The sequence below is a fragment of the Sus scrofa genome, chromosome 16 (genome assembly GCF_054392235.1).
Source record: "Sus scrofa isolate SSC_HxYL_T2T_F1_AM1 chromosome 16, Sscrofa_HxYL_maternal_Yorkshire_Landrace_v2.0, whole genome shotgun sequence".
Classification (NCBI taxonomy): domain Eukaryota; kingdom Metazoa; phylum Chordata; class Mammalia; order Artiodactyla; family Suidae; genus Sus; species Sus scrofa.
Window position 1 is genome coordinate 14,734,259 of NC_139398.1, and position 25,933 is coordinate 14,760,191.

The 25,933-nt window shown below is 38.1% G+C and overlaps 1 long non-coding RNA gene across 1 annotated transcript; it reads left to right on the top strand.

The window, feature by feature from the left end:
- The first annotated feature begins 22 nt into the window (after positions 1-22).
- On the top strand, positions 23-21,403 carry LOC146395448 (uncharacterized). Its single transcript, XR_014830835.1, has 2 exons — positions 23-216; positions 17,935-21,403. It is a non-coding gene; the product is annotated as an uncharacterized LOC146395448 (long non-coding RNA).
- Positions 21,404-25,933: the final 4,530 nt, after the last annotated feature.

Genomic DNA, 25,933 nt, shown 5'->3' on the forward strand with positions numbered 1-25,933 from the left:
GAAGTCAGCCTAAAATTGCACTATCTTATATTTGGCATAAGCACATGTGTCATGGTGCATACAGGGATAAGGTCACACAAATTTTGAAGGTCAGAAAAGTCTATGTGAGAGAAATACATTCAACTCCGAGACCAAAAGAAAATGAGAGGAACATCTGGATGAATCAAGGGTGGCACTTTTCTCAAGCATTCAAAAGAACAGGAGCAAAATGCCAAGGTGAGCAAGAATTGTCATGTTCTGGGACTTAGGATAGTAAAGCTTTTGCCCAAATATCTACGTCTGTACTCTACTTGCCCTCTTTAAAAACACAGCAATTTTTCCCAGCTTCATCCATTGGCTTCCTATGTATCAATTTTTTTATCTCACCTTTTCAAGGATTTCTCTCTTGCAATTCCTCATTCTCCTTCTGTTTCCTTCTTCCTTTCTTATTAGAGTCATCTAACCCATTACATTTATAGTATGTTAACTATCAAAAACAATAAGAAAAAATTCTTGATCCCCACCTAAGGAGTTTGATGGGTTTTTTCACAAAGCTATTGGACAACCAGTGAAGGATATCAAGACGAAGTATGGCCCCCTGAAGGCATCATCCTGGCTGCTGTGGGCAGAATCTACTGGGGGAGGTGGCAAGGCAGGAAGCAAGATGACTTATCAGGAGATTTGCTAACGGCCTTATCTAGACAGTAGAACCAGGTTCAGACACAAGATGGATGCAGAGAGAAAGGAATGAGGAGCATCTGAGGAGGTGGGACTGGTTCAGACGATTGGCTTAGCCTGTTGAATTTGGACGTCTGATGAAATTTTAAGAACAACTGTTAGACAGACATAGGTATATGGGGAATAATTGGGTTGAAATTTTGAAGTCTTTGGTCTATGAGGTCCCATCTTGAAATTCTGAATACTTCTCTCTCTTTCTCGCTCTCTCTCACACCTCCCCCCCGCCCCACACACACACTCCCATCACCTTGAAGGAAATGGAGAAAAATGGGGAGAAGGCTATATGAATAGTTTGTATTAGGAGTGCTACTTGGAGTTCCTGCTGTGGTACAACAGGATCAGTGGTGTCTCTGGAGCTCTGGGATACAGTTGCTATCCCCAGCTGTGCACAAGGGTTAAGGATCTGGCATTGCCGAGTGGTGGCCAAAAAATAAAAATAAAATAATAAATAAGAGTGTTACTATACATACCAAATTATATGTGTTTTAGGTCAAATTTTCTTAGTTCTTATTCTGATTTGTTGCTCACTGCTTCATACCCCTGTCTTCCTGGGAATACAATTTCCTTATGTGGAAACTCATTGGGTTTAAATACAGAATTATCAGATCTACATTACTTTCCACCCCTAAAATTCAGTGTCTGATTCTTAGACAAGTTTTTAAACCCAGAGAGAAAATCCAACACATGAATCATCTGCCAGTCCTGTGATTTAAAATTCCAGGCAATGCTGGGCCATTCTTCTTAGGCAGAGAAGAATTTGAATTCACCCTCGTGGCTCTTTTGATTTCACCCAAAGTAGTCCCTTGAGACAAGGGTCTGAGCACACGTTAGCTTTATGAAAAGTAAAAAAAAAAAATACCAATGTGGGGAGAAGCACATCAGACAAGCAAAGAGTGAGCCAATAAATAGTCTGTTTTAAAGCCAGCTCTCACTGCATACTCCTGGAGTTTAATCCTACTGAGGAAACTTGGAGGGTGAGAGAGCCAGAAAAGTTACACACCACCTATGTCAATCATTGCTCAAGGGCTGCAACTAGGGAACATCTGTCCAGATGCATGCAAGTCAAAGGGCTCTCTGCTCCAGCCATAGAAAGTCTTCAGACAGAACATGCATGTGCTGGAAGTCAGGAGGCAGCAGTCTTAGGGGGAGGGGCCTGGCTGTTATCTGCTCTTCTGGCTCAGCAGGAGAAAGTCTAAAACACAGTCTTCACTAGCTCAGAACTCCAAGAAACCTATGTCCTGAGGAAATTGCCAGTGGTTTCTGCAAACTGAAGATACTGGGACTTGCTAAAATGCCCTCCTTTACCTGGGCATCCCATAGTCTTGTAATTTGCATATATTTCTGAGCATTTACCTTTTAGTTTTTTTGCTTTGCTTTTTTTTTAGGGCCACCCCCATGGCATGCGGCGGATCCCAGGTTAGAGGTCAAATCACAGCTGCGGCTGCTGGCCTACACCACAGCCACAGCAGTGCTGGACCTGAGCCAAGTCTGTGACTTACAGCTCACAGCAACACCATATCCCTGACCCACTGAGCCAGGGATCAAACCCCTGTCTTCATGGATACTAGTCGGTTTCATTTTCCCTGCACCACAACAGGAACTCCCCTTTTACCTTTTTATAAATAGGAATGTAAAGATCTGAATAGTAATTGAGGTGAAAGACAGAATTATTATGACTAATATCTAAAAGAGAAAATAAGATTTTTTGAAAGACTCAAAAATTTTACAGCTATTTCATCAGCTCTGCACTTTATTTCCTGGTAACTTATTAATTATATCATGCTGTGATATAAATACACTGATTTCAAATTTACCTAACTTAAGCCTAGTTTTGAAATAGAAACCTGACACAGTAATTAGAAATGTTATTTTTACTTCCTGAAATGGTGAAATTAATTTTGTCATTGAGGTAAAAAATTTTTTTCTGGTCTATTAAAAAAAAAAAAAAAAAGACAAACAACCCCAAGTTCTTTAGCAATTTTGCTCTAGCTAGTGAAAACATTTCCCTGTATATTCAGGATAGAGTAAATATTTTCTAATTTACTTCCTCAAATATCTTAGAGTCTTTTAAGGACAAACTGTACTTGGTCATTTTTCGGAAATAGGAAATAAATAATAGGCATCTTTTATTTTGAACTTCACTGCTATTATTTTTTTCTTTAAAAAAATATAGGTACATGCCAGCTGCATCTCTCTAACAAGCCTTTTAAGCAGGTGAGGAGGGGATATATTCTCATTTTGATCTATGTCCTGGGTACCTAGCCTAGTGCCTTCTGAATGGAGATCAGTTTATTTCTCAATTGGTATTAAAGGCTTATGCTTTTATAGTTTCTTTCACAAAACATGACGCTTCAGCTCTGGAAGGCCAGTAATCATCTGTCCAGTTATAAATAAGGTAGGAGAAATTTGCTGTTTAAGACTTGTGGTTTCCAAGAGGGAAGGGGAGGGAGTAGGAAGGACTGGGAATTTGGGGTTAATAGATGCAAACTATTGTTTTGGATTGGATAAGCAATTGGATCCTGTTGTACAGCACTGGAAACTATGTCTGGTCACTTGTGATGGAGCATGACAATGTGAGAAAAAAGAATGTATACAAGTATGTGCGACTGGGTCACCTTGCTGTGCAGCAGAAAATTGACAGAACACTGTAACACAGCTATAATGGAAAACATAAAAATCATTATTGAAAAAAAAAAAAAGAAATTTGCTGTTTAAGACAGGGACTGGTTGAGCTTCCATTGTGCCTCAGTGGCTTAGGAACCCAACTAATATCATGAGGCAGGCAGGTTGGACCCCTGGCCTCACTCAGTGGGTTAAGGATCTGGAGTTGCTTTGAGCTGTGGTGTAGGCCAGCAGCTGCAATGCCAAGGTGTTCTCCTAAGAGAGAGAAGAGGGAAGATCCACGCAATGAGGAGAGGCTGGGTGAGGATGGAGACAGAGTGTCATGACCACAAGTCAAGGAAGACTGGGCTCACCAGAGCGGGGAGGGATAAGGAAAGATTCTCCCCAACCCCAAGAGTGTTTGGAGGAAATATAACCCTCAATACCTTGAGTTCAGATTTCTGGCCTCCAGAACTCTGAAAGAATCAATTTCTGTTGTGTTAAGCCACCAAATTTACAGTTATATGGTTATTTGTTACAGCAGCCACAAGGAACTAACCATGTTATCTTTTCTATAAAGATGTGAGAAAATTTTTTAAAAAATAAAAAAAAAGCTATTTTCAGTCTTACAAGTGAACTTTTGACAGCATTTTCCATTTTCTTTTTTCTTTTTAGTCTTTTTGCCTTTTTCTAGGGCCGCTTCTGCGGCATATGGAGATTCCCAGGCTAGGGGTTGAATCAGAGCTGTAGCCATCAGCCTATGCCAGAGCCACAGCAATGCCGGATCCGAGCCGCGTCTGCGACCTACACCACAGCTCACGGTAACACTGGATCCTTAACCCACTGAGCAAGGCCAGGGATCAAACCCGCAACCTCATGGTTCCCAGTAGGATTCATTAACCACTGCGCCAGGACGGGAACTCCGCATTTTCCATTTTCATTCCACTTGAAAGCTATAGAAGGTTGTTCCTGTGATGCTGGCTTTGACATTTTCAGTTTAAGCAAATGTAGCAACAGGACTGATATTCCCTATACCCATTTTCATTGAATTCTCAGCACATGGAATATGTCCACTTTAAGCAAGGCATGGCCATCTGGCTAGTTCTAAGCAAAGAAATACAAACAGAAAGGAGGTACCAGTGTACGATCCCCTATGCTCCTTTTCATTGCAACAATGACCAAAAGTTTTATTTGGCTTGACTAAAACAGAATACCACAGACTGGGTGGCTTAAACAAACATTTACCGTTCACAGTTCTGGAAGGTGGAAGTTCGAGATCAGGGTACTACCATGGTCACGTTCTTGGTGGGGGTGCTCTTTCTGGCTTGAATATTGTCGCTTTATTGCTGTGTCTTCACATGGCAGAGAGAAGAAGTTCTGGTCTCTCTTCCTCTTCCTACAAGGGCACAAATCCCATAATGGGGGCTCCACTCTCATGACCTCATCTAAACCTAATTACCTCCCAAAGGCCTTACCTCCAACTACCATCACATTGGGAGGGAAGGTTTCCAAATATGAATGTGGAGGAGAGGGGGAGGGACAAATATTCAGTGCAAGCCATCAAGGAAGCAGCTATTGGAATGGAGATGTGCCAGGATCAAAGCAACAGATAGCTGCTCCCGAGATCTTCCCAGACCAGTAATGGACTTGACATGAACAAGGAGTAAATATCTACCATGTTAAACTAGACAAGACATTGTGAGGTTTATTACCATGATATAAACTGGATCTCCCTGAGAGCATGTGTAAAGCTAGAATGGAGTATTATTTTTAGTAAGGCTTCTGTTTATAATCCAAGGGGCAATGCCATCAAATAAACTCGAGTTAGAAATGTATGAATCCATAGATTAAAATTCTGCTGAGTAAAAAGCAACTTAGTGATCATATATTATTATAGAATTTGGACCACCATGCAAACAAACACCCCCCCCAAAGATCATATGACTAACTAATGTATGTTTCTATATGTGCACATAGAGAAATATAAAAAATGGAAATATTTAAATAAAAGAAAATGGATACTGTATGGAACCTGAACTTTAGTATTTCTTGAAAATAATTTTTATTATCTGATTTTAATTTTTGGCTAACACTATGGTTTAGAGAAAACATTGGTATTTCAACATTCTGACCCCTGGAGCCTGTGAATATGTTACTTTAAGGGGCAAAAGGGACTTTACAGATGTGATTAAGAATACTGAGATGAGGAGATTATCTTGGATTATCTGGGTGGGTTTAATGTAATCCTAACAATGCTTTTGAGAGGGTGACAGGAGGTCAGAGAGGGCAGAAGATGTCAGGTGCCGACTCTGAAGATGCAGGAAGCACAAGCTGGGGAACAGCTATAATCTTACAAGCTTGCAAAACTTCAAAGACTGGAAAACATCTTTCTGCAGTAGCACATCTAGACCATCTGTGAACACCTTGATTTTCACCTTGATTTTAGTTCAATGAAACTGATTTTGGATTTCTGACCTCCAGATCTGTAAGATGATAAATATATATTATTTTAAGCCTATAAATTTACACTAATTTTTTAAAGTAGCAAAAGGGAACTAATGCACCTCTTACCTAATTTTTTTAAAAAATTTACATTGCTTTCTGTCTTAAAACATTCCAGGAGTTCCCTGGTGTTAGTTAAAGATCTAGATTTGTCAATACTGTGACATGGGTTTGATCCCTGGCCCAGTGCCCCCCCCCAAAAAAAGTGCAAGGATATGGAGTTCTCTCATGTCTCAGCAAGTTAAGGATCTGGGATTGTCACTGCTGTGGTTCCAGTTACAGCAGTGGTGCTGGTTCAATATCTGGCCCAGGAATTTCTGCATGCCAGGGACATGGCCAAAAAAAAAAAAAAAAAAAAAAATTCTAAAATTCTGGATACCCTCACCTTCTTAGCAATTCAGTATTTCAGTTTGCTCTGTGGGCTTAAAATGTATTAGGAATTTTCATTTTAAAATCCTTAAATTGACAAGACATACTGTATTATGGAAACATTCGTTCTAGTGTAATCTAAATTCCGTGTATTTAATGACATGAAGAACTGGATTTCTGCTAATCTCACCTTATCTCACATGAATAGTGTTCCTATAATTTTCCCATTTGAAACAGAAGAATGAAACAGAAGTATGAGGCCATACTTTCATGGAGGGATAAAGACAACTTAATATAGTAAACAATATTCCACTGACAATAATCCTTTATTTTAAACCACTTTCCCCATTTTTACAAGAAATACATAAACTAAAAAAGAATAGTTTCTTTTTGTGACTTTTGATGTTTCACTATTATTTTTAAGGATTGCTCTTTTTTAAAATGGCTCCTGACAGGGATAAATTTATTTCCTACATAGAGTAATGAATTGGACCATTTAAAAAATGTTTGAATACAATTTTTTAAATTTAATTTTGTTGGAGTATAGTTGACTTACACTGTTGTAATAGTGTCTGGTGTACAGCAAAGGGAATTGTTATACATATAAATATATCCATTATTTTTTTCCCCATAAAGGTTATTAAAAACCATTGGGTAGATTTTCCTGTGCTATACACAGGTTCTTATTAATCATATATTTTATACAGTTTCTTATTAATTATCTATTTTATACAGTCATGTGTATATGTTATTCCCACCTTCCCAATTCTTCCCTCCCCACATGGTCTCACCTATGGTAACCACAGATTGGTTTTGAAATCTGTGAGTTTGTCAGCCATAAAGAAGAACAAAATAATGCCATTTGCAGCAACATGGATGGAACTAGAGACTCTCACACTAAGTGCGCACAGAAAAGAAATTCATGGACATGGAGAATAGACTTGTGGTTGTCAAAGGGGAGGGGAAGGGAGTGGGATGGATTGGGAATTTGAGGTTAATAGATATAAACTATTGCATTTGAAGTGGGTAAGCAATGAGATCTTGCTCTACAGCACAGGGAACTGTATCTAGCTATATCTAGTCACTTGTTAGGGAACATGATGGAGGATAATGTAAGGAAAAGAATGTGTGTGTGTGTGTGTGTGTGTGTGTGTGTGTGTGTGTGTGTGTGTATGACTGGGTCACTTTGCCATACAGTAGAAAATTGACAGAACACTGTAAACCAATATAATGAAAAAAATAATGATCATTAAATTAAAAAAATGAAAAATAAAAAAAGAAATCTGTGAGTTTTTTTTCCATTGTATAAATGACAAAAGGCAAAGGAAGCAGAAGATCCTTTCATCTGGCTTCTGGCAGTACCACCAGCATTGTCACAAGCAGTGTCTCCACATTGCCACCTGCAGTGCCACTTGCAGTGCCTCTAGTAGCAAAGGTGGCAACAGCAGAGGATGTAGCTTGCCAGTGTAAGTACAATATTAACAACAACAACAACAACAAAAGTTGTATCTCACGTCTGGAAGTTGTTCTGGAGTTAACCAGAAATTAAAACTATATGTAATTAGTAAAGTCAGTCCTGTGGCAAAAACCTGGCATCACGTTACAGAAATCTCGAGACAAACAATGCAGGACACCCAAGAGTGTTTTAGGGACTAGAAAACCAATTTTATTTCAGACTAGAACTCTTTGCCCAGCCAAGATGATTAAGCATCAGCACAAGATATTTAAAGAGAGGAACAGGAGAGTGATTTTTTAAAACCTGAACATTATGTACAGGATGGGTTGTCAATATTTTTATCTACCTTCTTTCTGATAAATTAAACATCTCAGCCGCCGCCTCCACAACAATGCCTGGATTTTCTGATAACTTTAATGAAGACGGAAGTTACGAATTATGGCTCTGTGTCTCCCAATCAGACAAAAACACCTGTCAAGCTTTACTTCCTGTTATTCGCAGTAGGAAAACAAATTAAGATTTCCAAATACAAAATCATAATATTAAAATGCTCTTAGAATTTCAGATATCCCTTTTTATCACTGACCTACTGCTCAATAAAGGTTGAGCTTCTTAGATACAGTTTCTTAGCCAAATTTTATCCTTCAGCTTATAGAACAATACCTGGTCTTCAAAAATGTTTGATCAAAAAAAGAAAGCATAAAGAACAGAACATGTCAGAATATATGTGATTTACTCCCAGCTTTGCTAGTTATAGTCTGCATGATAATGGTCTTTTTACCCTCTGAAAAAAACATGGATTGTACCAGAAATTTATAAGATGTCTGTTACTATCCAACTATTTAAGTTCTGTGAGTTCACTAACATTCTACGAGTTCATGGTAATTATTCATGATTTTGATTCTGTGTAAAGTACACCTCTTTAGAGGGAATATGTAAACCTCCATAACTATATGGACTTCAAAGAATATCTATAAAAATTAAAGGAAAATTTTAGTTAAACACAGCAGATAGGCGGACATACTTATCTTCTGACTCTCAGAACTCTTCTGAAATGATAGTTTAAAAATTACAAGACATACATCCTCAAAAACCAAAAGAATGAAGGAAAAATATCAGTGAATAAAATATTTCAGCAAATGTTTGAAAGGCTGATAAAATGGTGAACTTTTCAGAAATAAGAAAACTCAAGTACATTCAGAGACCAGTACTGAGGCAGAGGCAGCCAATTGCCTTTTGGAACTATGCAGTTCCAAAGAATATTTAGATGAGGAGTTCCCGTCGTGGCACAGTGGTTAACGAATCCGACTAGGAACCATGAGGTTGCGGGTTCGGTCCCTGCCCTTGCTCAGTGGGTTAACGATCCGGCGTTGCTGTGAGCTGTGGTGCAGGTCGCAGAGCGGCTCAGATCCCGCGTTGCTGTGGCACTGGCGTAGACTGGCAGCTGCAGCTCCAATTAGACCCCTACCCTGGGAACCTACATATGCCGCGGGAGCAGCCCAAGAAATGGCAAAAAGGCAAAAAAAAAAAAAAAAAAAAAAAAAAATTTAGATGAACTGTGAGTCTGAAAATAGAGGAAAAAGTTCTCATACAGATGTACTAGACTCCCTAGTACTTTCTGGAAATTGCTGCCTCAAAAGTTGAGAACATTGTAAAGAGAGATTTAATAATTCAAAAATGTGAATTTTTTTAGGGCCACACCCACAGCATATGCAGGTTCCCAGGCAAGGGGTCCAATCAGAGCTGTAGCTGCTGGCCTACACCACAGCCACAGCAATGTGGGATCCGAGCCGTTTCTGCAACCTACACCACAGCTCACAGCAGTGATCCCCAACTCAGTGAGTGAGGCCAGGGATGGAACCTGCATCCTCATGGATAATAGGTTCCTTTCTGCTGCCCCACAATAGGAACTCCCCAAAATGTAAAATATTTAATTTTATGCAAGTCATATTGAGAGTCATTTGAAGAAAAGCAAACCAAGGAAATGCAAGATTGATAATCTAGCAAACGAGGGATTTAACAAAGCAAAGTGGCCAAAAAAGTTCCAGATAACAACTCTACAGCAGTCCTAAAGAGAAACCAGTCTAGATGTGATTAGGAGAGTTGAATGTTCCAAAGAGAATGTCTTCAAGGGGGAAAAAGGCTTTAAAATTATCTACTATGTTTAATCATATGGAGGAAAAAGTATAAACAGATACATGACATGTTTTATATAAGATAAATAAGAATAGGTATCTAGAAAATGACGTTAGTTAAAAAAGAGATGTTAGGCCAAAAAGAAAATATTGAAAAGTAAATAAGGAGTTACGATCATGGTTTATTTAGCACTAACTATCCTGACTACTATTCATGAGGACGTGGGTTCAATCCCTGGCCTCGCTCAGTGGGTTAATTTCTCCTTGCTTAAGAGAAAAAATACCTATGTTTCTCATGCAGTAATTTATAATAAATTAAAAACTTGGATAATCATAAATCAATTGCATGGTTTGGAAACACCAAAAAACAACTTCCCCAAATACTGGTTTACAAGAATGCTACACATTCAAGTCTGATGCTAGGGTCAGGGGAAGATGGCAAATTCTTGCTAAGCTGGCATCTATTTCCTTCATACTCTAAAGCTGGCCTAAAAGAAGGAAAGAAGGAAAGGAGGAAGGAAGGAAGGAAGGAAAGAAAGGAAAGGGAAGGAAGGACAAACTATAAAGAGAAAATGTTCAGATTAATAATTTTTTGTAGCATATGGTACACACGTGTGTGTGTGTGTGTGTGTGTGTTTGAGCACACTTGTGCCTCATCCGCACATCTGTGTGGATTTGTTGTGGTGTTAATATGTGCGGGTCTACTCTGAGTTAGCTGGTCAATCCCCAGGTCAGATTTCTTTATTAGTGTGCTGCCATAAATGAGTGAACTCTCTTTTCAAGAATTTCACAGATGACATGTTTGCAAATAATAAATAAAAAGTCCCCAACTCTCTCAGAACAAAGTGAGAAGGTGTCCACAATGATTTTATGAAAATTAAGGTAAAATATAACAACTACATTTACTCCAGGTAATGGAGTATAATGGAGCAAATTTTGTTTTGTTTTGTTGTTGGAAGGAGGCAGGTGCAGCCATCAGAAAGAAAAGAAATGGCTCTAGAAAGCAGTTCTTGAGTTTTTAGGATTACTGGCTGGATTACTCACTCATGTGACAACAATAAGGCCCTCTTGGGTTTTTAAATAGCCTTATCAATCTTTACAATCATAACTGCTAAGATTTTTCGCTGTGGTTAATGGGAATAAGGTACGAAGGGACTCTGAGCTGCCAAGCTACACAATGGCAATAACATTAATGATATGAAGGCAAAGGATAATTATAAAAATTTGGAAGTGGGTTGGCTATTTTTACCATTATAGGAACACCTCAAGCAGAAAATAAAAGTATCAGGGAACCAACTGCTAGAGAAGCTTCCATGGAAATATTTACGGAAACTCTGTCCACCTAAAATCCTAGGGAAAATTACTGAAAATCAGCCACAGGACCAAATTAAAAAATGAAAAATTTGTAACAGACATAGAACTCACAGTTTCTATTCCTATTTCAAAGCAACAGAGATTCCCCAGTGCTCTTTGGGTAAAAACCCAAAGAAACTTAACATGCAGATTCTCCAGAAACTTCCAGGTCAAAAAAGTAGACCTTCTACTTCACTATAAGTGAACAGATTCCCTTTTCCTAAAAGCAGTGAAACAACTGCACTGAAGTCAGGAGCTATATCTTTTGTATTCCTCAAAAATCTAAGAGACCCCTTCTCCCCGTGCAACAGTCATTTCTTTTCCAGGCTTGCAAATAGGCCTGGTTTCAGCAAAACCCAGGTGGGAAAGCTCCTGCTTTGAGTGGGAAATAATTTATTCACTGATGAAATTGAAATGTCTACTTAAAATATATGGGGAGAATAGAGGAATACATGAAGATGCGAAGCCTAAGGATGTTGGACTAGAGAATATATAGCTGGAAATAGGAAATTTATTGGCATGGGAATAGTCACTTTTGCCACATAGTTCATTATTCTGACCCCTGAAGCAACTCCTCATAATCTTGCTTACATGAAAACGAACTTCAATGACCAGGGTGGAAATACAGAAAACCCTTTGGTTTGGTTTTGAACAAAGAATCAGAAGTTTCAGAGAGATGAAAATATTAGAATAGTTAGCAGGTATGGTGGGAGAGCAAGCCAGCTAACTTTGATCCTTTAAGGGCCTCAAAATGTACCTCTTCAGTAGGGCCATCAGAGATGCTCTAGGCACTGTATCTTTGAGAAGCTCCATTCTTCTCATTATAGAGCTGATAGTGGGGGATATTGGCATGGAATTGATATCCCTAGTAAACATGAGGAATGATGGGATTCCAGAATAATAGATCCCTGGCAACAATACTTATCTGTGAGAAATGAAGGGATTTGATTACCTCTGTGAGTATAACAGCCTGAATAGCTATGATAGCTGATAGGTCATGATGTTCCTAGGGGCATGGTCGACAAATAGCAAAATATGATATTTCTTGACTTTATAATTTAAAAAGTAATCAAGAGCTGAGAAGCAGAAGGTTGATGTCATCCACTGAAATGCAATATCATGGTCCTTCATTGACCACATACACAAATCCCAATAATTGAGTAGAATTTCATTTTCCTTAAGGAAATAGCCCACAGTATCACTATCAGTGTATACGGAAACTTTTATCTTATCCTTCCTTTAATGGGTGAAGGTTATTGCTAAGGTACTTATTACTAAAATTCTATGAAGCGATTCTTCCTCGGTGGCTTTGTATATAGAGGGAATCATGGGATTAGGAATGTGGGTGGTCTCTAGGATCAGAGACCAGCAATGAGACAGAAAACCAGAAGATGGATCTTACAACTGCCAGGACTGGATTCTACTAACAGCTTGAATGATCTTCCCCAGAGCTTCCAGAGAATAATGTTGCCCAGCCAATACTTTGAGTGGGAGACCCTGAGCAGAGAACATAGCAGAGCATATCCTGTACCTACAGAACTGTGAAATAATAAACTGATACTATTGTTTTAGGCTACTAAGTATGTGATTGTCAGATTCACAATACTAGAAAACTCATACAAGGTCAAATCAGAACCAGTTCATCTTCATGTTGCAGAAGACCCATGGACATTCCTTATTTTGCCTTAAGTTTTGTTAATTTTTCTGCTCTCTGTCATGTTATATCACACAGCAATCTCAATTGCCTTGCAATTCCTCCATCTTAGTGCTATGCTAAGTGGACCTGTTAGGTAGAAAGCAGAAAATAATTAATGCCATATTAAATCTCATGCAGGAGTGGGATGGACTTGGAGTGTGTGGTTAGTGGATGCAAACTATTACATTTAGAATAGATAAGTAATATGGTCCTACTGTATAACACAGAAATCTATGTCTAATCTCTTGGGATAGAACATGATGGAAGATAATATAAGAAAAGGAATGTATAAATATATATGACTGGGTCACTTTGCTATACAGCAGACATTTGCACAGCATTGTAAATCAACTATACTTTAATAAAACAGTTAATTAAAAAGTTAATTAAAAAATAAAAATTTAAATCTTATACACATCACAGGGTAATGAAAAGATTTAGGAACCTGCATTATCAATCTTTTTATAGGGAGCCAGAATATCTCAGTTAAGTTATTTACCTCCTCATTCTAACCATTAAGAAAGTGATACCAGCTTAGAAGACCTGTTTAGATTTTGGAGGGATGATGTATTGCATTTAAGAATATGGCCCCGACCCTTTTATTGAGAGACACCATAAGGATGAGACTTTCAAAAGGGTCACAGAGAAATAAAGGTCTTTGTAACAGGAACAAGATGAGGTGCGGATGCCCCACAACCTATCCTATATGACTACATAGATCTGATTGCTAGATGCATCAGTCATGGATAAAGATGCTGTCTATAAGCTCTGGATTCCCCAGCAGAAGAAATGCAGCACAGGTTCCTATAGCTCTGGATTGAGGGTAGGCCTTTCACATCAGAGAACTATTTTCTGTTTGAAAAACAAAGCAACCCAGAAGCTCTTCCTCAAAAGGAGAATATTATCTGCAAAGGATAGTATAGCTTTTCTCTAAATTCCTAAAAATCTCACAGGCTCCATGGACCTACCCTATCTGGCACAGATATTTCAAGCTCTAATTGATTTTGGACATGTGGCCCAAAAGGCAGAGCAACTTCCACAACTGTTTGGGGCCATTGTAAATCCTTCTCTTGCTCTGAAGCTTACATAAAATTGTCAGCTTTTTGCATTGTTTGATAAATGGGTCAAAGGCAACATATCACAACGAAGTATATGCTGCCTACAATTCCTAGAGCCCTGTATGTGTTCCCACCTCATTCTTATTTTTAGGACAGATCAAGTACAATTACTTGTCTTCATCTGGAAAGGTATATATAAGATGTTTGAACCACTGGAACTCTCAGAATTTAACTGAGGTAGCAGAACCCTGAACTTTCAAAGGATTTACTTTCTGTTTCCTGGTACATCTGTGTCTTCTAAATGTTAAAGTATGTATATATAGCATAACTATATTTAGCAGCTGGCAGAATTACTTCCTGATCACTAGGTCCAATTGCATTATATTATCAATATAATGACTAACATAATATTTTGTATAATGGAAAGACAATCAAGATCTTTGCAGACCAGATAATGACAGAGGGCTGGAGAGTTGGAATAGCTATAAGGTAGATCAATGAATAGCTAGACGATTGAAACCTTGCTATTAGTGTGGTTTCTACTAAAAGATACAGAGAATAGAGTTTTCCAGATCAAAAATTGCATACTAGGTACCAAAAATCATGTTAACTTGCTCTAATAAACACATCCAATTCACCATTTGTTAAGCGGAATCACCACTTGATAAAATTAATGATAATTCATTGTCATTCTCCAAAGTCCATAGCTAATAGCTTATCTGATCAGATAGGTTATTAAAATAAGAATGTGGTAGAAATCACCATCTCTGCATCCTTCAAGGCTTTGAAAGTGACACCAATCTCTGCAGACCCTATAGGAATACATATTAGTTTCAGTTTAGTTTTCTAGGTAGAGGTAGATCCAGTGTCTTCCATCAAACTCTTTCAACCATAATAGCTCTCAGTCCACTTGTTGGAGAAGCAATGTTGGTATAATACTTTTTGCTGAGTATTTACACTAAATCATGCATTCATGGAAAATAACCATCAGATACGTTCAGAAAACAAATGGGCCCACCATAAGGTGAATCTTAGACAAAGACCATTATTTACTTGGCCTTCAATGCCCCTCACCCTGCTAACTGATCATCCTGTCCTTTGGAGAACTAGAATCAGTATAGCATCAATTGCAAACAATCCTTGAAAATTTGGATGGTGACCTCACACTCACCTGATTGGTGATTAAATGTTGAGGCCAGGAACATTAAATATCCCAAGCGGATCCTTGGGTGTTCACACCATTCCTATTTCCATACTTAGGTGTTCAGACTCATGTTCTCTCTTTTATAAATATACCTTGAAATGATAGCTTTTGATAAAGAATTTGTACTGTGTCTTAGAAAATGGAAAAGCACCCATGTAAGGAAACTCCTTCAATCTTTTACTCAGCAAAGTCTCCTAAAAGTAAAGTATTTCTGGTAACTCTGAGTGGTGTGGTAAGACCATTCAATGCCATGGTCCAAGCCCATTGCCACATCTCTTTTGAAGTACAGTAAGTCCCTTGGTTTAAAGCAGTATTAGCTAGTGTCTGTGCTAGTGAATCATTCCTTTCATAAACCCTTATATAATGATGAAGGTGGAAGCCCTACAGGCAGAAAAGGCAAATTGGTAGCTGGAAATGTTTTAATTCTGGTAAAGATCAATGACTTGCTGCTTCTAGGATAGAAGAAGCACAGCAATGCAATGTAATCAATTTGCCAGCAAGTGGCTGGTAATGCAATATCAGGTTTTAGCATTGGTCTCTGTTGCTGGAACACTGCACAGATTAGGAAGCGGTAGGTGGGCTGAGATTCTAAGGGAGGTAAGCAGTGTTTTGACGACAAAAAGCATAATATGAATTTGATATATAACATTAATAATTTCACATCTAGGTAATAATGCTTCAGAACCTAGTGAGTCGATGTACTGCAGATGGGTATCCAGAGTCTCTAGAAACCCTGTTTTGCTATTTAGAAAACAGACTTATTGGTCAAACAGGTGAGGCAAATGTGCTGTGATCTCACATGGACCCTTCCAGAATAACCTCCATCTTTCTCGACCTTGGTTTCTGAAGCTTCTCTCTATCAACCTCCTTAATGGACTTCTTTGCTCACATATTGGCTTTACTTAATAGAGAGTCAAGGAAAAGGATTGGAGAAGGGGAGTGTACGTGGGCTTTTTATCTTCACAACTCCCTGCCTACAGGTTTTGTGTCCTTTCAGGTTTCAGAAAGAACTCTCTCACTCTTTTAGCCTAGAGAGGTAACAGTCCCGGTACTTCTAGTATTAAGTTCTATACAGTAACAAACTTATGTAGATGGTCCATTTATTAAACCCCCTTCAAAGTATCCTCATTTGTATGTGCCATCTTTTTCCTGCAGGGACTCTTACTGGTAGAACATATATTAAAAAAAGTGGAAGTAGGCAATGTTAATGAAAGCAAAAAAAAAAATTGGAAACTGAGAGGTTCTTTTAAGTAACTAAGAAAATGGATAAAAGATTTCTAGTAAAGATGTTTTATTGATACTGAAGTGAGAACCTGGGCAAAGGATAAATCCCAACAGATATAATTAAGTGATAATATGCAATCTCTTATAAGAAAGACTTTAAGATTCGAAGCTCCAAGAATACTGAAATTAGATGTAATCTACTTTCGTGATGTTGTTTAACTACTAATTATGTATATTCATACCAGAAGAGTGATGCAATTAATTTTTTAAATACCTTCCTCAGAGTTCTTGCTGTGGCTTAGTGGGTTAAGAACCAAGTACAATGTCCATGAGGATACAGATTTGGGTCCCTGGTCTCACTCAGTGGCTTAAGGATCTGGTATTGCTGAAAGCTGTGGCATGGGCCACAGAGGTGGCTTGGATTATGTGTTGCCGTAACTGTGGCACAAGCCTCAGCTGCAGCTATGATTCGATCCCTAGCCTGGGAACTTGTATATGCTGCAGGTGTGGTCATAAAAAGAAAGAAAAAAATTTCAAAGCTTCCTGTACTTGACCCCAAAGAAGAAATATTTTCACTGCTGTCCTTATTACAATCCCCATCCATCTTATGGTTCATTTGTTATCTATTATTACCACAATAGTAATAGAAAACCAACAATACAAAACATCACTAGCTTAAATAATAACTATTGCTCATGGTTATGGAGTCAGCTGTGACTAGACCAAGTGACTTTGCTGATCTTGGTTGGGTTTGCACACATAATGGCTGGCTGGCTGTTGGGTGACTCAGTTCTGCCCCATGTGAACTGTCATCCTCCAGCAAGCCAGCCATAGCAACTTCTCATAGCAGCATTAGAAGTACAAGGGCAAATGGAAATGTAGAAGGACTCTTGAGGGCCCAAACTGGAGCCTTACAATCCTTTCAGTCATATACTACTTAGCAAAACAATATATAGGGCCAGCCCAGATTCAAGAAATGGGGAAACGCTCTCCGTCGCATCAGTGAGAGGAAAAGCAAAGTCACATGGCAAATGGACTGAAGGTGGAAAGGGAGGCCCTGAATTCACTCAGTCTACCTTATATACCTTTTTTTTCACTCTGAGTCCTGAATATGAGGACTAGCTGTGTGCCTCTATTATCCAAGATTCACGTCTTCAAAACAATGATTCCCAAGTTCGACAACTAAAATTTCAGATTCTTCTGATTGCAAGGAACAGCAGTGGTGACCAGAAGCACAAAGAAATGGGAGTTTACATTACCCAGGGCCTAGGAGAAAGCAAGCAACTAACCTCAAGAACAGCAGTGCCCGTGTACCATACACTGATGGCAGGAGGACATTAGGACTTTTTAGAGCATTTTTTAATATACATATATATATATATACATATATATATATATGTATAACTTTTATTGGAGTATAGTTGACTTACAATGTTGTATTAGTTTCAAGTGTACAGCAAAGTAGATCAGTTATACATATATAAATCTATCCATTCTTTTCTTGCCATATAGGCTATTACAAACAATTGAGTGGATTTTCCTGTGCTATATAGGACTTAGAGCTTTGTACTAAGCTAGCTAATGGCCTGATCAGCTCCATATTTTTTCTTCCTGCTCAGATCCATGATTACCCTGCTCCTCTTTTCAGTCCATGGGTCCAGCACATCCCCACCTCCCTGCTGTGCTCGGTAGACTTGACGGACCAGAGACCAGCTTGGAGGAGTTCTCCTGAGAAGAATGGATAGAGCGGATCACTCTCAGATTGCCAGCAGTGAGGTCAGCAGGAATCTGAAACCCTCTCCAGCTAAAGGAGAGGGGAACGGTTTACCACTCTCATGGTCACGAAGACTGCTCTCATTATCGTGAAGACGGCTATTTCCTTTTTATGACTCGAGAACTGGGCATGAAATGAGCCAGGCAAAGAGGAAATACAAATTCCTGATGCATCTGCACAGGCAAGGAAACATCCTCCTTCTCCTAAATTGCTACTCAGGGTCACGATAGTAACCATAATGATGACATTTACATTGCCTCAGTGATTTACGATTTTTATAACATCGCCCTGTATTTGTTATATTTGGCATCACTGCTTCTAGCCATAGCTCTTTTATTGCCTGTCTGTGTAAACCTGGGTGAGTTTCTGCCCTTCTTTGGACCTAGCTCCCAGCCATGGACCACATCAGGGTCAAAGCAACTCCAAACTGGAGGGTTCCAGTGGGACTCAAACCCATGTTCTCCATCTCAAAGGGAGAGTGTCCTAGGGTAGATTCAGGAAGGCTTGAGACTGAGGTAGAGAATATGTTACTTTTATATTCATTATGAATCTTAAACATTATTATTTATTAAAATTAGTAGGATAGTTACTAAAAATTAATATTTCAGCCCACCACATGAAAGTCTGAGCACGGAGGGCAGGAAATTTGAAATTTGGTGACTATTCCAGGTGATTCTGAACACCTTTTCTATCCTATTTGACTCACTGATAGTATTTGTGTATAGCAAATAAAGGCAAAGTTTCTGCCAGGCCACGGCATCCTTGATGGTGTAACTAGCACAAAGGATGTTTACTACTTACATAGGTCTTAGCAAGTACATCAAAACTTTTGAAACAGCAATTGACTTCTGTTCCTTGTTTTTCCATGCCCACTACGTTTTGGTTTGCAAAAGAAAACTAATCTAGAAAATCTAATCTAGAAAAAAACTAATCTAGAGATAAATCATTATCTCTACATTTAACACTAATTTGAATATGACTTTTTTCAGCCTATTTATATTCAGAAACTTTAGGGGTGGGATCTACAATCTGTCAAATTTAGTAGAAAAGTTTACCTTATGAAGTTCTTTGGAAAGAAAAGGAATTGAGCATCCACTGGGCATCTCATCTATGGGCGGTGCTTTGACAAGCATCATCTCACTTATAGAAACTAACTGAATGTGGTGGTCAGGGAGTTGGGCTCAGAGGCCATCTGCTTAGATTCTTATCTTGCCTCTGCATTTGGGGCAATTTCTCTTCTTCAATCTTCTTATCTACAAAGGAGGGCAATAATGTGACCACTTCATAGGATACTTAAATAGATCAAGGAAATTCAGATAAACAAAACCTATAGAGCTAAAATATGGTAAATACGAAGTAAATACAAGCTATTATGGTTACTGTATAATTACAGGTTCTCTTCATTATTACTCAAAGGGATATTTTAATGTATCTTAAAATTAAACTCATCTATTATTTGGCTTAATAAAAGTTGGTTAAAAAAAATTACATATACCACTAATATACGGTGAAGTGGCTTAAGACTGTGTTTTATCATTATTGTCATTAGTTTTCATCTGTCTTTTACCTGAGTGGAAAGGGTAATAACTTCCATTAAGCTTTCATCACCAGATCCAGCCTCATGCTGTTGCTTCCTCAAAGATCAAGTCATAAATCCTGAAAAAAATTATATGATTTAGAATTCTATAATTAAACCCTGCTACTCTCTATTATAAAGAGGAAAATCAAGGATTGTCTCTTACCTTCCGTGGAAAGATTTTTTCAGATTAACTTCTTCATGGCTTGATTTCAGTCTCTTCACTGTGGAATACCTCCAGGGTAATAACTAGTTTGCATTTTAACTAGAAGCCTCCTTAACCTTCTGTCTGGCATTTGAAGATCTCTGACTGTGGCTCTAATAAAGGGCATGCACTAGGGGAAGTGAAGGGCAGTCTTTCCTTTGTCTGTATTTGTTGCAGCCTTTTAGGAGGAGAAGGGGGAAAGGGCTCTGATTAATTTTATGCCTTCGAGTTTCAGCAATCCCATGACATATTGGAGTGCTTTTCTTTTATGATTTCAGCTTTGCTCTTGCACTTCCTTTACACACTCCTCCAACAGAAAGCTAACCTTTGTGCTTTTATAGACTGATACAGCTCAGAGTCAAAGCAAAGTTGGCCATCAAAGGCTAGGATGGCATTTGAAAGGAAGATCTTACCAATGGGGTTCACAGTAAGAATTCTCTGAAGCCCTTAAAGGCCTCTCTTGAAACCAGCCTTCTCTGCATATCATTTGTTACTAAAATGCTAATTCTCTTAGTACTCAAATTATATTCCAATTCTCTGTAGGCTTTAGGTACACTGTCCTTCACATTATTCCCAGACCTAATATTCAGATTGATGGACAAACTACAGGGCCTTTATTCTGATTTTACAGCCACTCTGTCTCCTTTAGGGCCGTTTTATGGATTGATAAATGTATTATGCAGCCAGAAGGTGATTATCCATCATGCCTCTTCCTGCTTCAACAGTAAGATTGGATCTTATAATGTACGTTTTCTCTTTTCTGCATGGAGACGAGACTGCTCATTCATTACCACTGCCTTTTAGATGTATGAGAACGTTTTGGTTTCTTAGATTTTCTATCCACCTATCTTACCACCTCTCTGACTTACTCCCCATGCCATTAGTGAGCGTGTGATTCTGAAACCACAGTGCTTCCACAGGACTTTGATTAGCTCCATGTGCTACAAGTTCTAAACACTCTTTTTATGGAGGATTAAGGTATGGAGAGGCATATATGTAAGGATGCAAGACAAAGGTTGGAAGGTGCTTATAGAAGGTCAAGATTTTCTTTTGTATTCCTTATAGGGAAAGGGACTTTGATGATGACAGACTACTAGGAAAGTGTCTTTTGTAGCTTAAAAGCTCAGCAGCTGATTACTACTGGAGTAGACATCACAGCCACTGCTTACACTCCACAGTGAAACAATATGAATGACTGAAAATTTGAAGGAGGTAAAGAGTTTCTGGTCCCCGCCTCCCCAAAGGAATCAGGGAGAGCAGAGCCTTGTATGTTTGCTCACAAAGATTAAGCCTAAACGGGTCACTGAAGGTAAGCAAAGAGAGAGGAAAATATCCAGAAAGAAAAAAAAAAAAAAAAAGAGGGGGGTTACCAGGATAGTAAATGACTCTAATGGAGACATGTACAGAAATATTTTGTATAATTGTATGAATTATTGGTGTGTGTAAGATTAAATAATATGACATTCTTTTATTATAATGGGTTGTATCCACATGTCAAAATAGACTATGGACCTAATAAAGGGGTGATATTCAGAATCTAAATTATAGTGGGACATGTACTGGTCTCTAGTTTAGAAGACTTTTTTTTTCTTGCTTTCCACTTATAAATGCTGTAGTTTGAGCAACCCCTATATGAAATGTGAGTATCGTCTCCTTCTTGTGTTCTGGGAAAGAAAAAAATAATTTGTTTCAAAAAAATTTTTTTAAATCTAACAGACCTCTACCAACTTAAACTAGTGTCATGAGGAAATGTATCCTAGCCTCAAACAGACTGACTTTTACCACAAACTGTACTCCGTCTAATTGCCATCAGTTATCTATCTTCATTTTGCCTAGCTCAGTATTTTTCAAACTGAGAATCATATACCTATAGTTCTAATTCTTTCGGCCTATGGAGGTTGAGCACTAGAGGGTGAAATTTGCTTGTCCCCATTTTGCCGATGGTCTCCCCGGGAATAAGTCTCCTGTTCCAGACTTTGACCTCCAGGACAAAGAAGACCTCTTACTTAACCCCCAAGAATATTCTCTGTCTCTAACCTGACTTAGGCCAAGAAATAATCCAGCATGTCTTTTGAACAGCTTAGAAGAACAGCAGAAAAACAGTGTCAGTCAGATCTCTGTTTCTAGCAAATCAGGGTTAGCGTCTCAGCTTTTGTTATGTAAAATCCAAGCTGCCCTTGAGAATTTGAGACTGAGGTAATGGAAATATGCTTGGAAGGCCAAGTTTGTTCTTTTAACCTCGACATTTAAATAGAATCACCTTTGAACCTTCGCACATAGGGCATGGTATCAGGCAGAATATAAGGGGGAAAATATTTATAATTATTTAATTTTACCAATATAGAGGCTGGATACTTAGAGACTGCAATTTAAACATAAATAAAAAATAGTAATTTATGTGACATGATGGAGGTGTTAGCTAACCCTAGAGTGGTAATCATTTTGTGATGTGTTAAGTATATCAAACTAACATATTGTACACCTTAGTTACACAATGTTATATCTTAATTATATCTCAGTAAAGCTGGAAAAAACATGAATAAGAACAATTCTGATTTTCATTGTTGCCTGACCTCTGTACCGATTCAAATGGATTATGAGACTTGAGAAGTACGAAGCAATGTGAAGAAATAAGACGTAAAGTTTTATGCTAAAGCTAACTTAAAATTGGGCTTTTAAAAAGGTTATAATGATATTTACTGTTTTAAAAAACACAACATATCTTCATGAAAATAAAAACTCACCACCATTTGGTAGTTTGTAGGATCACTTACAATAAAGCTTTTATTCAATTCTATCCACTGTTTAATGACTTGATTTGATATTACAGCCATAGTCATTCCCTTCAAATGCATGTACTTTAAATTTTTAAGAGAAAATTATTTATTTTCATTGATGAATTATTTGGTTATTTACGCTTAACACTGTTAAATGTTTTTGGATTTTGACAAGGTTTTAAGACAACATTAATAATCAACCACTAACAGTTACTTTGTGTTTGGACTGTGAATACAAATACTAAATACATTCATATCTCTTTAAGTTTTTATTTAAATTGTGTCTTTGGGGGTCAATTAAAAATTATATTTGTTTTCTTAAAAATTTAAAGTGAGGTAGGCATCTGACATTCCCACAGCTGTGCAATTCATGTCAGTGTACAAAAGCATCATTGTTGGTTTGAAATTCCAGAAGTTTCCAGAGTAAAATGTGAAACATGGAGGACCAGGAAAGACCAAAGAAAGAGGCAGTCCACTCCAAACTGCTAAGTGGCAGGTTAGTAAGGAAACTTGTCTTGGGGCAGCTACAAGAAAATTACATCTCTGCATCAAAGTTTATATGTATAGGGTCTTAGAGTGGGTTCAGTCATATATACCGTCCAGATGGTCTCCACAACACCTTCCTCTCTCAAGGCTACATCCTTGGAACAGCTTTAGTGGTAGGAAGGATAGGAAGGAACTGTACCATGCTGTACAGTTGAAAGAAAATTGTATTGGGGAAATAACACTTAAAAAAAAAAAGTCACACAACAACCAGTGGTACAATTAGAATTCAGAGTGTGCATTCCGAGGACCAGGGAAGGGGTGAGGAGCCTTTAGTTGCCCAGATCCAGCTTACAGGTCAACCAGCATTCACACCCTTTTGATGACTTCCTTCAACAATCATTTAGCAGGGTTTTTTTTTTTCTTTTTTTAAAATGTATTGAAGTATGGTTGATTTACAATATTGCATTAAATTCGGGCATACAGCATAGTGACTCAACAACATTACAATAAATCCACATTACAGAATGGCTATCGTTAATAAGTCCACAACTAACAAATGCTGGAGGGGGTGTGGAGAAAAGAGAACCCTCCTGCACTGTTGCTGGGAATGTAAGCTGGTACAACCACTATGGAGAGCAGTATGGATATTCCTTAGAAATCTATACTTAGAACTACCATATGACCCAGCAATATGTCCTGGGTATATATCCAAACAAGACTTTCCTTGAAAAATACACATGCACCCGTATGTTCATAGCAGCACTATTCACAATAGCCAAGACATGGAAACAACCCAAATGTCCATCGACAAATGATTGGATTAGGAAGAGGTGGTATATATGCACAAAGGAATACTACTCAGCCATAAAAAAGAATGACATAATGCCATTTGCAGCAACATGGATGGAACTAGAGAATCTCATACTGAGTGAAATGAGCCAGAAAGACAAATACCATACGATTTCACTTATAACTAGAATCTAATATACAGCACAAATGAACCTTTCCACAGAAATGAAAATCATGGACCTGGAGAATAGACTTGTGGCTGCCCGGGGGAGAGGGAGGGAGTGGGAGGGATCAGGAGCTTAGGGTTATTGGATACAACTTGGAATGGTTTTACAATGAGATCTGGCTGAGTAGCATTGAGAAGTATGTCTAGATACTTATATTGTAACAGAACAAAGGGTGGAATATATATATATATATATATATATATATATATATATATATATATACATGTAAGTGTATCTTGGCCCCCATGCTATACAGCAGAAAAATAAATAAATAAATTAAATAAATAAATAAATAAAACAATCTTCTTTCCAGACTCCTCCACTAACGCTACATGTTCATTAGGTACATTATGTGCTTCCCAAGTTTATTCAGGGGACAGTTTCAACAAATCATTTGTCACTATGTAAAAATGATATTTTTTTTTCTGAATAATCATGCATTGCGAATTAAATACTTGTCTTAGAAGGATACGTCTTTGGTCAGGACTATTTACATGGCTCAAACAAACCACAAAGAGTCAGAAAGTTCACTCCTGACACATACTTTCAAGAAGAAGAAATAATTTAGCAGAAAGAATAAGGACTTCCATGATAGTTTATAAAAAGTACAGCTGTATCAGTATCAGGTGCATTGAATTTTGCTCATTTTATTCACTCAAATATTTTTTTGCCAGTAATATAAATGGAGGTAGTTACCTGAGGATGATTAAACCAGATTTATAAGATGCAATAATATCATCACTAATGATCTGAAGACTCTGGGCAAAGATAGCACAGGATATGATCTTCAGGGCATTTGGGGGTCTGAGAAGTGTTGCCAGTGCCAGAAAACTGAGAAAATATAAGTGGAGAAAGAAATATTTCCTTTAGTAACCTCCCCTCCCCATCTTATTTGGAATAAGGTAAACATTGAGATATGTAAGGAAGAATAAACTTTTCGAAACACTTTAACTATAGGTTTTGCCATTTGCCTGCTCACCAATGCATTCTCCGATTACATTATCTCTACATGTTGGGAAAACATTTTGCTCTTCTTCTCCAGAACTACTCCTTAAACTATAGAAAAGGAAACTTCTGCTGATAATTTCATCCAATGTGGGAATATTGAGAGGGCATCTTCTGCCCATTATCTGTGCCTACAGATAAGTGGTAAAGTGACCAAATGAGGGAGATATGAGAATCTGACTTTATTAGGACATAAGCAGCACAATTTAATTGAGACCATCATGGTTTCAACCTGTATCCTGACATTAATTATTAAGTATTAATTAATTATGAATGACATTTCCTTTAACTGTTGAAAGTATCCCAGCATTGACAGCAAACTGTGCAATCACTGTAGATAAAGGTCCCCAGTGATACACAGCATGTTTCTCACCTCCAGGAGGTGTGTGTGTTCCTTTTGAGTGGCCCTCTTTATTGTGAGAAGGACTTTGTGATGGTTATTGTTTGTATCCACTCAGCTAGGCTATGGGGTGAGGGCTTTGGTCAGACCCTAGTTTAGATGTTGCCATGAAAATATTTTGTAGATATGATTAACATCTACAACCAATTGCCTTTAAGTAAAGGAGATTACTCTGGACAATGAGCTTCATTCAATTGATTAAAGGCATTAAGAGCGAAAACTGACGTTTGTTAGGAAAAGAATTCTGCTTCAAGACTACAGCATAGTGGGGTTCTCTGGTGGCTCAGTGGGTTAAGGATACATCATTGTTGCTGCTGTGGCTCAGGTTGCTGTTGTGGCATGGATTCAATCCCTGGCATGGAAGAAGAAAGAAAAGGAA